The sequence below is a fragment of the Lytechinus variegatus genome, chromosome 8, assembly GCF_018143015.1.
Source record: "Lytechinus variegatus isolate NC3 chromosome 8, Lvar_3.0, whole genome shotgun sequence".
NCBI classification, from domain to species: domain Eukaryota; kingdom Metazoa; phylum Echinodermata; class Echinoidea; order Temnopleuroida; family Toxopneustidae; genus Lytechinus; species Lytechinus variegatus.
This window is the reverse complement of record NC_054747.1, coordinates 25655037-25666062: the sequence shown is the minus strand read 5'-3', so window position 1 is coordinate 25666062 and position 11026 is coordinate 25655037. Positions and strand designations below refer to the sequence as shown.

At 35.9% G+C, this 11026-nt stretch overlaps 1 long non-coding RNA gene across 1 annotated transcript; it reads right to left on the bottom strand.

The window, feature by feature from the left end:
• Positions 1-1029: 1029 nt before the first annotated feature.
• Positions 1030-3825, bottom strand: LOC121420772. Its single transcript, XR_005970829.1, has 3 exons — positions 3503-3825; positions 1552-1553; positions 1030-1041 (listed from the first exon to the last, which is right to left on the bottom strand). It is a non-coding gene; the product is annotated as an uncharacterized LOC121420772 (long non-coding RNA).
• Positions 3826-11026: the final 7201 nt, after the last annotated feature.

The following is an 11026-nucleotide window of genomic DNA, read 5'->3' as shown; positions in this document are numbered from 1 at the left end:
AATAGTCTAATATAAACTAGATTCCAAATTCTCTCCACTATACATATGATTGTTTACTCATTAAAGGTTTCAAACTACAAACATTCAGCTTTGATCTCAATACAATTATAATAAAAGTACAAATCAACAATCATCCTTGATATATCATACATGTATAATAAATGTAGTACAAAATGTAGTTTCTTGAGTCTTATTTGATTATGAATGGGATCGATGAGCCTGCTATAGTTTGTACATACATTATACATACTACATACACATTATCATTTGTCATTATGAACCAAGAAAAAGATCTCTAAAATCTCACTTTATGCTTAGACCATAATTAAAAATATATCAAATAAAACATCAACTAACCTCTTTGCTTGCTTTCTCAAGTAAATTGAATGTCTTCTGAGCCAGGATGTTTGTGATTTTGAAGGGCAAAATCCTGGTCCCTCACACAACCCAATGTCCAAAAATCAAATGCACTGTCATGGTGCTATGTAAGTGTACACATTGACTAAGGGAGTGCTAGATACAAATATGTTAATCAGGTAGTGCAATAGTGAAAGTATATATACAAAAAGTGCTAAATCACTTCTGCGCTAATTTTGGTGCGCTTATTTATCAATTCAGATGTACTTTCATCACATGGCTCCTTTAAATTAGGCATTAATTTCCTCAAGAAAACATCTGCAATGAATAAATCTAAATTTAAGTACTTTATAGAATACATACATGTATACTTCTAAAAGATAAATTTACGCTACTAGACTAAGTATACATGAACGTTTCCTAGAAAATTTTCACGAAATCACATTCCTTGGCTGTAAAACTATACCATCAACCATAAGATGATACACTAAGTACCATATACAAATGATGAGAAACTCAAACTACATCTTTCAAAACATGATAATGAAATATTGATATCGCAAAATGTCATCTTGAATTTTGACAATAATTTACAAGCGTAAATCCAATTCGAAAGTGTCGTAGTACTCGAAAGGCTTTCAATCTAAAACAAAAACATCAATTTACTATTTTTCTGCCTTTCACCTTTTTTTTGTTTGTATATAGATAAAAACATCAAGTTCACACAATTTGACTACTTCAAGAAATCAATAAGTATTCATAATCAAGAAACAAATCATTTTGGTAGAATACGAACTTAACCTCCAATATTTGTACCTTTCCTCTATTTTCATGGAATATTTATCTAAACCAAAAAAGGCTTCTGCCAAAAGGGAAGACAAACGTCTTTTTAAATTTTATAATCTCAACTTCAGACTTCATATATATAGATTCAGACCTCGATGCATGTGAGATACGTGTATATAATCTGCATCAATATAATAGAAAGACGAATTGCATAGTGTACCATAGCTCAGATGAATTCAACTTGAATTCAGTCAAAACTTTAGATGTTTTAGATAATTCAACACTCTTCCTTGGAAGATTTCAACATTCTATGATATATACTTATGCGTTCTTCCTGCTCATTATACATATGAAAATATTGAAATATTCTAAAATACACACAAAGTCATCTTTGATAAGTTTAAATACAACTGAAAACAAACATGGTTTCTTGTTCTCCACTTTGCATTTTTATAAAACTTTGACAGTATGCAATAAAAATTGTTAATTTTCTTCTGAATGAAAATGACGAGAATTAGTCTAATTTCCAGACCAATGTATGTTCGATCGAATTGAATTTTGGTAAACGTTTTTATGAATGTGTATGAAAAAACATGATCAAGCAACTATTCTGCAATAATCAGACTCATTGTCTGAAATTTACGAAGCAGCATAGTCTTAAATCAGACCCAGAATGTTTAAAATGACAGTAAAATCTAAGTTTTACTTCAAATTTTTAACACAGTCAATTTCTGTTTCCATAACCCACGATTGATGTATTCATATCTTATGATTAGTCTAGAGTTCAGACTGTGCTCCAGAGTTCTCAAAGAAAGTTTTGGTGAATTATAGTCCAGATCGAATCATCAAATTAACTTGAAAATTATCAGATTCTGTATGAGCATTTTAGTCTTTCTTAATGAGTCACGTTGGCTCCTTGGCTGGGAATTATTCCTGGTCTTCACTCGGAAGATGAAGAACTAGCTTGTGGATGGGATGATCAAGGTAAGTCACTGGGTTACTTCGTTCTTCCACATTGTCTAATTTTCTGTCTCCTACCATGACCCTAACCTTACGAATGTAGTCATCCTTTGATTGATATAGTTCAACGATTCTTCCAAGAGGCCAAACATTGCGAGGAGCGATATCGTCTTTAATAATCAATACATCTCCTATTTTCATGATGCGATGTGGCTTGATCCACTTCTGTCGCGACTGAAGGTGACAAAGAAACTTCTTCTTCCATCGACACCAGAATTCATTATGACGCTGAAATACGATTGAGATGGTCAGGTGAGTTTGAGGGAGGATGACAGGATGTTTGCTTTCAAATGAGAGGTCAGATCTCCTCAAACGTCCTCCAACTCTAAGGATGCCATCATCATCATCTATAAATGGGTCAAGAGGATACAAGCGACTGGTCTCCTTGTAATGACGCCTTCTTTCTCGTTCGATGTGAGACTTGCTGATCCCTGATGATTTCACTTCATCAAATGTCCTCCTCTGAATCAGTCTCATGATTTCCTTCTCTGCTTGACATCTTTCCCATCTCGTCTTGCATGGCAGCATCTCTGTAAGTATGATTTCAGATGGAGACAGTTCGCCACAGCTCTCTTTGCTCGATACCATCTAGAGAGATGATCAAATCGTCCTAACTCGAGCTCATCTACCTCTTTTACTGAGACATGAGTGTTGCTGTTCACTTCAGGATCTTTAGGAACGACAGTAGCTTCTTCCGGAATCTCCCTTTCCATAAGCCTAACAAACTTCAAGTCATTCGGTGAATACGGTTCCTGCTTCTTATCGGGAGTGAAATCAGCCTCGGGAAGTTGGAAAGCATGAAGATGGGCAATCTCTTCCTTCGTAGTGACTGGATGCATGAGGATCGCTTCCGAGCAATGACACTTCAACTGTACCCCCTCAGGTACAATTCGTAAAGTCGTAAGATGACTCACACAAATAGAATCATTGTGACTATCAACATGTCCAGCGTTCACTGTCCCAACAATGCTCCAACCAAGGTCTGTCTGGACTGCATAGGGCTCTCTTTCATCAGGAGAGTGGATGACAGCACGAGGAGCTAAAGCCATGGCACAGTCGTAGCCGATCAAGAGTCCAATTTCAACATCCTGAAGAGGAGCAATCATATCAGTAATCCTGGACAAATGTTTGAAGGATCTCGCTGTGTCAGGAGTAGGAATATGATGTCGATCTGCTGGTATGAAGTCTATTGTATAGCTTGGAGGAAGACTAATTGCCTTCTCGGAGTTGTAGTAAGCCTTCACTTTCAATCCAGTCACCTCCTCACAAGCTATTCTCTCATTTGCTTTTGTCATTGTAGAAAGCAATAGGTGCATGTCTATTAATTCTGCGTGTATACCAACTTAAACGCCGATTAGAAGGTCACGGTATCCGAACGGTTTTCCGCTCGGACACCACCTTACGCAAACAGCTTGTACGCCCCAAAGACCCTATCCCTGATCACAGACGTGATGGCGTAGTATACAACATTCCTTGCCAGGGATGTAACGGGTCTTACATCGGAGAGACAGCCCGACCGATAGTTGAACGCATTTCTGAACACAAGCGCGATGTTCGGTTACAGCGAACCGACACATCCGCGGTGGCAGAACATGCTTGGGAGAAGCAACACCACCCAGATTGGGAGGGTGTACATTGCATTGCCAAAGAAAGACATTGGTATACACGCAGGATTAAGGAGGCTATTAGTATACGTCTTTGTCCTAACAACTTCAACAGAGACAGCGGGATCGACATCCCCGATTTCTGGATGCGAACCATCCGACAGCACAATACCCCCTTACCTGGCAGTGCACGCCGACCCGATCGTTCCCGGCCCCAATCGAAGGACCGCTCAGCTAGTCAACCCCCGCCCACGGGAAACTAGCGAGCCCGCCAATTTTGGTCTCATTTGCATATTGCCGACCCACGGCGTATTTGCATATACCCCCGGCTTATTTGCATAACTCCTGACCAATCACACAACGGATCAGTGCCCACCTATTGTTCTCGCGTTTGTGCGTACGGTCTTGGAGACTAGTATAAATAGAGTACGATATCGGACAATCTCTGTCACTTGATAAAGAGTTGCAGCGGCACTCGAAAGCTCGTGAACTTGTAAGCTAGTGAACACTTTTTGCGAGAGTGATCACAAATTTCCTAGAAAGCCAGTGAACACTTTTTGCGAGAGTGATCACGAATTTCCTTGTTGACCATAGTAGATTGCGAGACAAATGAATACCCTCTAGCGATTATTTCAATCCGCAATAATGAACCTATTTAGTATATAAAAATATATGAAAATAAATAAAATTGAATTGAATTGAATTGACTTTGCACTTTGTGCTATACGAACGCATTACTATAGGATTTTAGTTTAGAGCGGATTTGCCAAAAAGCCCTTCAAATTCATAACATTTGTGGGCGATCAAAAATTATTACATTTGTGGGTAAAGTGCATTATTAGATTTGTGGGTGAAATTATTACATTTGTGGGTAAAGTGTTATTACATTTGTAGGCGTTATTACATTTGTGGGTAAAGTTTTATTACATTTGTGGGCGTTATTACATTTGTGGGTGCAACACCCCCCCCCCCCCCCGAACAAAAGGTGTGAAGCAATGATTTACGCCAGTCATCTAGAACAGTGCTGACTTGCAAAGAAAACAGGCGATACATGTGTTACGATACTGCAACGAAAACAATAAAATAATTTGAAATTGATTTCCTTTTTTCATTACAGGAAATAATTAAGCATAGTACACAAACAAATCATAAATGATCATGATGATAATGGTCTTACGTCTCTTGAAATCAGTTCTGGCAATTACGGTATTCCAAATGATAGTATCCAGATTAAAGTCCAAGTTGGCTGGCGAAAAGTAAAAGTTCACAATGATGGCGATGATGAAACTGATGTTGAAGCACGATGAATAACAAGAGTCACTGTAATGAGTTGAAATGTCCGTGAAGACGATGTTGATGATTAACAGTCAATTTCAGCAATCCATGGGTTGAAAAGTGTTCATTAAACAGGTTGATGATCTCGATGAGAACTGAGAATTCCTCTCTCAAAATAACTGCAAACAGTTCATTGATGGTGTGCAAATAATTCCACAGAAGATAATTATTCCAGGTGGAAATAAAGTCTGCTCTGACATAAAGTCTGGCGTGAAACTCTGAGTTCTGATCTGATATGATCTTATGAAGTGATCTGGTATGATATGATGATGATCCTTGAAGAAACTGCCACCTTGTATACTAATTACAACTATTCTAGAGACTTCTAGTATTCACTATTATAGAAGCTTTTGGTATTGTCTTTTAAAAAGTACATTCTCCTTCTTTCTGGAGTAATCACATTCTGGAAGACTCTTGAATGACCTCAGTGAAATTAACATGTGTCAACAAAATAGCTAAGCCTATTGTTTATATGCACTACCAATATAAGTCTATTGTTAACATTGTCTATTGTAAAACAATCTCTATTCAGAAATAACAATACTTCTTGGCCTTTCAATAGGCAGAAGCCTGCATAACAAAGGCTATTTACAAACACGTTGTGGAATGTTCTTTTTGATCATTCTAAGCTATAAATATCCTTAAAGAGGAAATAACTAAATAAATGAATGTAATTGCTTTTACAATACTTCGTATATGTAACATATGAAACTATTAATCACACATAATTTTTTTACATTTTCAGAATATTTTATTACGTATAATAAAATACAAACAATTGCTAACTAAAAATGTGTAGGTTTATTCACATCGTATTGCATTCATTTAAGCAAGGTGAAATTCAGTGAAACATATCAAAAGCTGCCCTTTTTCAGTTGCTTCGATGAACGTAAACGACACTTACACGATACAATTCGACATTCAAGAGAAATTCTTAAAAGACAAGTCCACCCCCCCCAAAAAAAAAATGATTTGAATAAAAGGAAAAAAATCCAACAAGCAAAACTCGAAAATTTCATCAAAATCGGATGTAAAATAAGAAATTTATGACATTTTAAAGTTTCGCTTAATTTCACAAAACATGTGCACATCCTGGTAGGTATGCAAATGATGGGACTGATGACATCACTCACTCACTATTTCTTTTGTATTTTATTATATGAAATATTTTGATTTTCTCGTCTTTCCTCCCTGATGACATGGAATTCCATTATTTAAAAATGTTGTGGTTCAAGCAAGCGGGTCCTAATTGTCAAATTCGTAAAAATTGAAATATTGTAACAGTCAAACAATAAAAAACAAAAGAAATGGTGAGTGAGTGACATCATCGACTCTCTTATTTGCATATCTCCGAGTTGAGCATAGAACTCTTTTGTGAAAAATAAGCGGAATTTTAAAATGTCATAACTTTCTTATTTGAAATCCGATTTTGATGAAGTTTTCAGCGTTATTCATGCTTGATTTTTCTGTATTTATTCAAATCAACCCTTTTCTGGGGTGGACTTGGCCTTTAAAGAGTTTTCGCATTATATACACTCTTAAAACAAATCAGTCAAATTGACTAGACCAGTAGTCAGCTGGGAACAACTGATATGGCAATCACTAATATTCACATTTCTGACATATGTTCTAGTCAGAAATAACTCTTTTTTAGTACAATATGACTAGAAAATAGTCAAATATGACTAGAATAACAGTTGCACCCAGCTGACCCTATTAACTAGTCATTTTTGACTGATTTGTATTTAGAGTGTAGCAACATATGGAGGATTCAAGAACATTTCAAATATATTGTGAAATGTACAACGAAGAAGGCTTTGTGGAAAATCGGTGAATCTAATAAACAACACACAACTCCGGTGTTGAGTTAACACCAGCCCGGAATCTATTATATGTCCACACCAGAGAAGTATTGAAACAACTTCACTTTGGAATCAAACCGATGTTGTTTGAATATTAATTGGTGTTGTATAAACACCAATCTGGTGTTAGACCAACACCAAACCAGTGTCTCTTATGGACTCCGGGCTGGTGTTAAATCAGCACCAGAGTTTTTGCAGTGCAGTTTAGTCCTTGATTCTGGGAAAACGACATAATTACAAGTTTTCGTCCGCTCTGAAACTTGTCATGGTACTGCTATTAAGGTTCACCAATTTTAAACAAACACTTCTTCATATATATTCTCAATTGACCTTCGTCGTTAGACGGAGATTACATGTTTGACAACACATTTTCACGTCGTTGAGCGAAAAGACCGTATAAAGGCATGATCACAAAAACTATGGTTATAGTTACTAATAACAGAAATATTGAAAACCCGCTTTAAATGTCATTATCATCATGTATTTTACATTTAATATTGTGAAGTTCTTGAAACAGTAATAAAAGCCACCGTACAGTTTATTGTGTGACGTTTAGCCGCTCTCGGTCATCCGAGCATGGACCTATATGCTCCGAGGAAGACAGTGAGGGGGGGGGGGGTGTCTTCTAAAAGATCGACCATTAAGCAGATAAGGCAATGCTGTATGCTGGTCCCAACGACTAAACCTTTTGAGTAAAACGGAAAAGGTTTGTGTGTAAAATTTGGTACAAATATTATTTCACCAGGAAATATAAATATTTGAAGGCAACTAGGGGCCCTTATTATCCTTAGGATATTGGTAATATAAATATTTATAACATTTGAGAAAATATATATCCATCATAATATTAGGTTTAAGACTGCTTTATCAAAAATTCCGGGATCAGGAACTCTTTCATTAACATATTTGAATACGTTTGAAATTTACTTCTAATCGAGATTTTTTTTAATTTACTCAAGGGAAAATTATCAGAGAAGTAGAAAGACTTTGTAGAATTTTACGAAACTACACGCACAAATCTTTAATTATTAAACATGTTGCAAGTTTTCATTAATCATGTTACCATATGCAAATGAGCTTCTGTGATCGGGGCTGTGACGTCATAGGGCTCGATCTGTAATCATTCATTATACATTCCTCATGGCCCTATGCGTACACAAAATTTTGATCTCATCAACCCAGTAAACAGATAATACACATGATGATCAAGGGAATGAGCAATAATTGCATGCACGACGTATCTTTGGAACAGGCCACGCCCGAAACAAAGCCGAGTGCGTTTGGAAAGTTGCAAATATACACCTGAGGGTAATTATTCTAACGCACAAGCAAATTTATGTGTATTATGTGTTTTATGAATGGTGATTTGGATTCTATTTACTTAATTTTGATAAACCATCCCTATCCCAAAACCATGACCGGTCGGTCAATGAACCGAGTACAGAATGGTCATTACAAAATGTGTCTGTAAGCTAGAATAAGCTACTGGTCATGTGATACTGCAGCCTATATATTAGCCAATCATTTCATTGGGATCCATATCCAAGATATCACCGTATCAATGTGCTTGTTAGACAGAGGCTTTAAATGGCGGTTTGGACGATTCAATGTAGCTTTCATCATGTAGAATAGTATTAAATAATAGTGAATCCATGCCTTTCATAGAAATATTTATCAAAACGGGTGACGTCATCACCTGACAAAAATTTACATTCATTAACATACATTTACACATAGGCAAGATAGACACCAATCGACTGCTATAAAAACCAATTTTAGATTCCTATAGACATGTGACACTGCCCGAATATATATACAATTAAAACGCAAATTAAAGATGCCTCTAATATGTTCGCAGGCCTAATAACTATTCTAATACTAGTATTCCCAACTCGAGTATGACTTCTCTATTACCTAAATCTGTGGTTAGAAACGAATAGCAACAACTTTATTTTATGTTCATTCGACAATTTTCATCATATTAAAAAATATACATTATAAAATTGATATCTAATCTTGTCACATAATGGATCAATATTTGCGAACACTTCCTTATCGATTGTGGTGTCAGGAATTACTTAAATCCTGACCAGAGATAATGCTGAAAATCAAGCCTCCACTGAAAGTTTCCTTACTCAATTGTCCGACCTATAATTTAACAAAAGACTTAATTGGCCCACTAAAATAATGAAGTTAAGCTAGAGCTTAAGATGACAGTGTATATTGCATTATTAAAATGACTAATAAATTAAACCATCACGTACAGTCATCATTTTGACATAAACTTCTGCCATCGTATGGTTTCTTTTCCAGTAGATTATACAACATGAGCGTATCTACTGGGCAGGTAAGAAAGTCACAGTCATTGGCATTTCTATCATCCCGAATTCGTAATTATAATCATAATCTACCATATTCTATCGTAATATACATTGTCTCAATATGTCAAAATCTAAAATAGTGTCATAATTTAAAATAGTGTCATAATTTAAAATAGTGTCACTGTTTTAAAAGTTTTGTTTGTTTACATTTGGGATTCATTACAACTCTAAAAGCTAAAGTAATGCACCGATAATTAAATGATAAAAAAATGAGATATTCATAAATAGACATAGTATTTTTTTTTCAACATACAAACCCACACTCTCTCACACACACACCCACATCATCTTGTAGTGTTGAAAATCGGGGGGAACTCACTTATCATTAATCGTCAAAGTGGGGACTTGTGTTTGCGACCTCATGCACTCAAAATCTTTGAATTTAAAGGGATGGTCCGGGTTGAAAATATTTGTATCTATACGAATAGAGTACAATTCACAGAGCAAAACGCTGAAAATTTCATCAAAATAAGATAACAAATAACGAAGTTATTGAATTTTGAAATTCATAAATATTTTTAAAACAGTTATATGCACATTGTCATGAATATTCATTTGGTGGGCTGATGATGTCACATCCCCACTTCCCTTTTTATGTTATTAAATGAAATCATGTTGTTTCATTTTTCATACAGGTTTAAATGAAGTGTCTCCGTTATTATGAAATAAGTTGCGGCAATAAATAACTAAGGCACTTAATCAGTTGTCAATCCAATTGTTTTGATGCTTGGTAGAGAAATTCTAAATAAATCTAATATCATGTAATAAAATACAAATGAACAAATGGGGATATGACATCATCAGCCCACCTAAAGAATGTCCATGAGACATGCCTAGAACTGTTTTACTGGAATAATGCAAATGTTTAAAATTCAATAACTTTGTTATTTGTTATCCGATTTTGATCAACTTTTCAGCATTTCGCTTTGTGAATTTTACTCTATTTATTAAGATAAAAATATCTACAGCCGGACCATCATCCCCTTAATCACTTATCATAAAATCAGAGTATACAGACCAGTGAATTCAATCCACTAACCGGGCGTAATTTCGACAACCGGGGACGATTTCTATCGCGCCACACACACCCACACACACAACATGAGTTTATTAATGGGAACTTTTTAACAATCTTGAGTCTGATATGAAACGGTCTGAAATGAGATGAGGGACCCCGGGAGGGGGGGGGGGTACTTACTTTGACGAGTGGATACCATGCGCGACCAAAAAAAAACACGTAAAAAGGATGTCTTTTTCACGATAGGGCACGTTACCTACGTAACGTGATAAGGGTGTCAAAAACACAAAAAATAATGAAAAATGGGTGTCTATTTCGCTAGAAAAGGTACGCGTTTAGGGTTAAATTTGCGGGGATGATAAAACAAAATTAAAATGTTTTATAAAGGATGTCCTTTTTGCCCCAACATTACGTGTTTAGAGTGTTTAGAGTCCGATTTGCACGAGGTGCGGAAGGTGGGGTCGTACTAAACTAAATGATGTGTATAAGTAAAACCGACGACCGAGGGAACAGTGACATAACAATGAAATATTCCTGTACTTGTTTAGGGGTTCATTTCAGGGAATACTTGCCAAGAGTATCCTTTTGTTCACAATACTTGTTAAGGTTGGGTATCACACGCCAATACTTGTTAAGGGGCGCATTTTCAGAATATGGAAAATA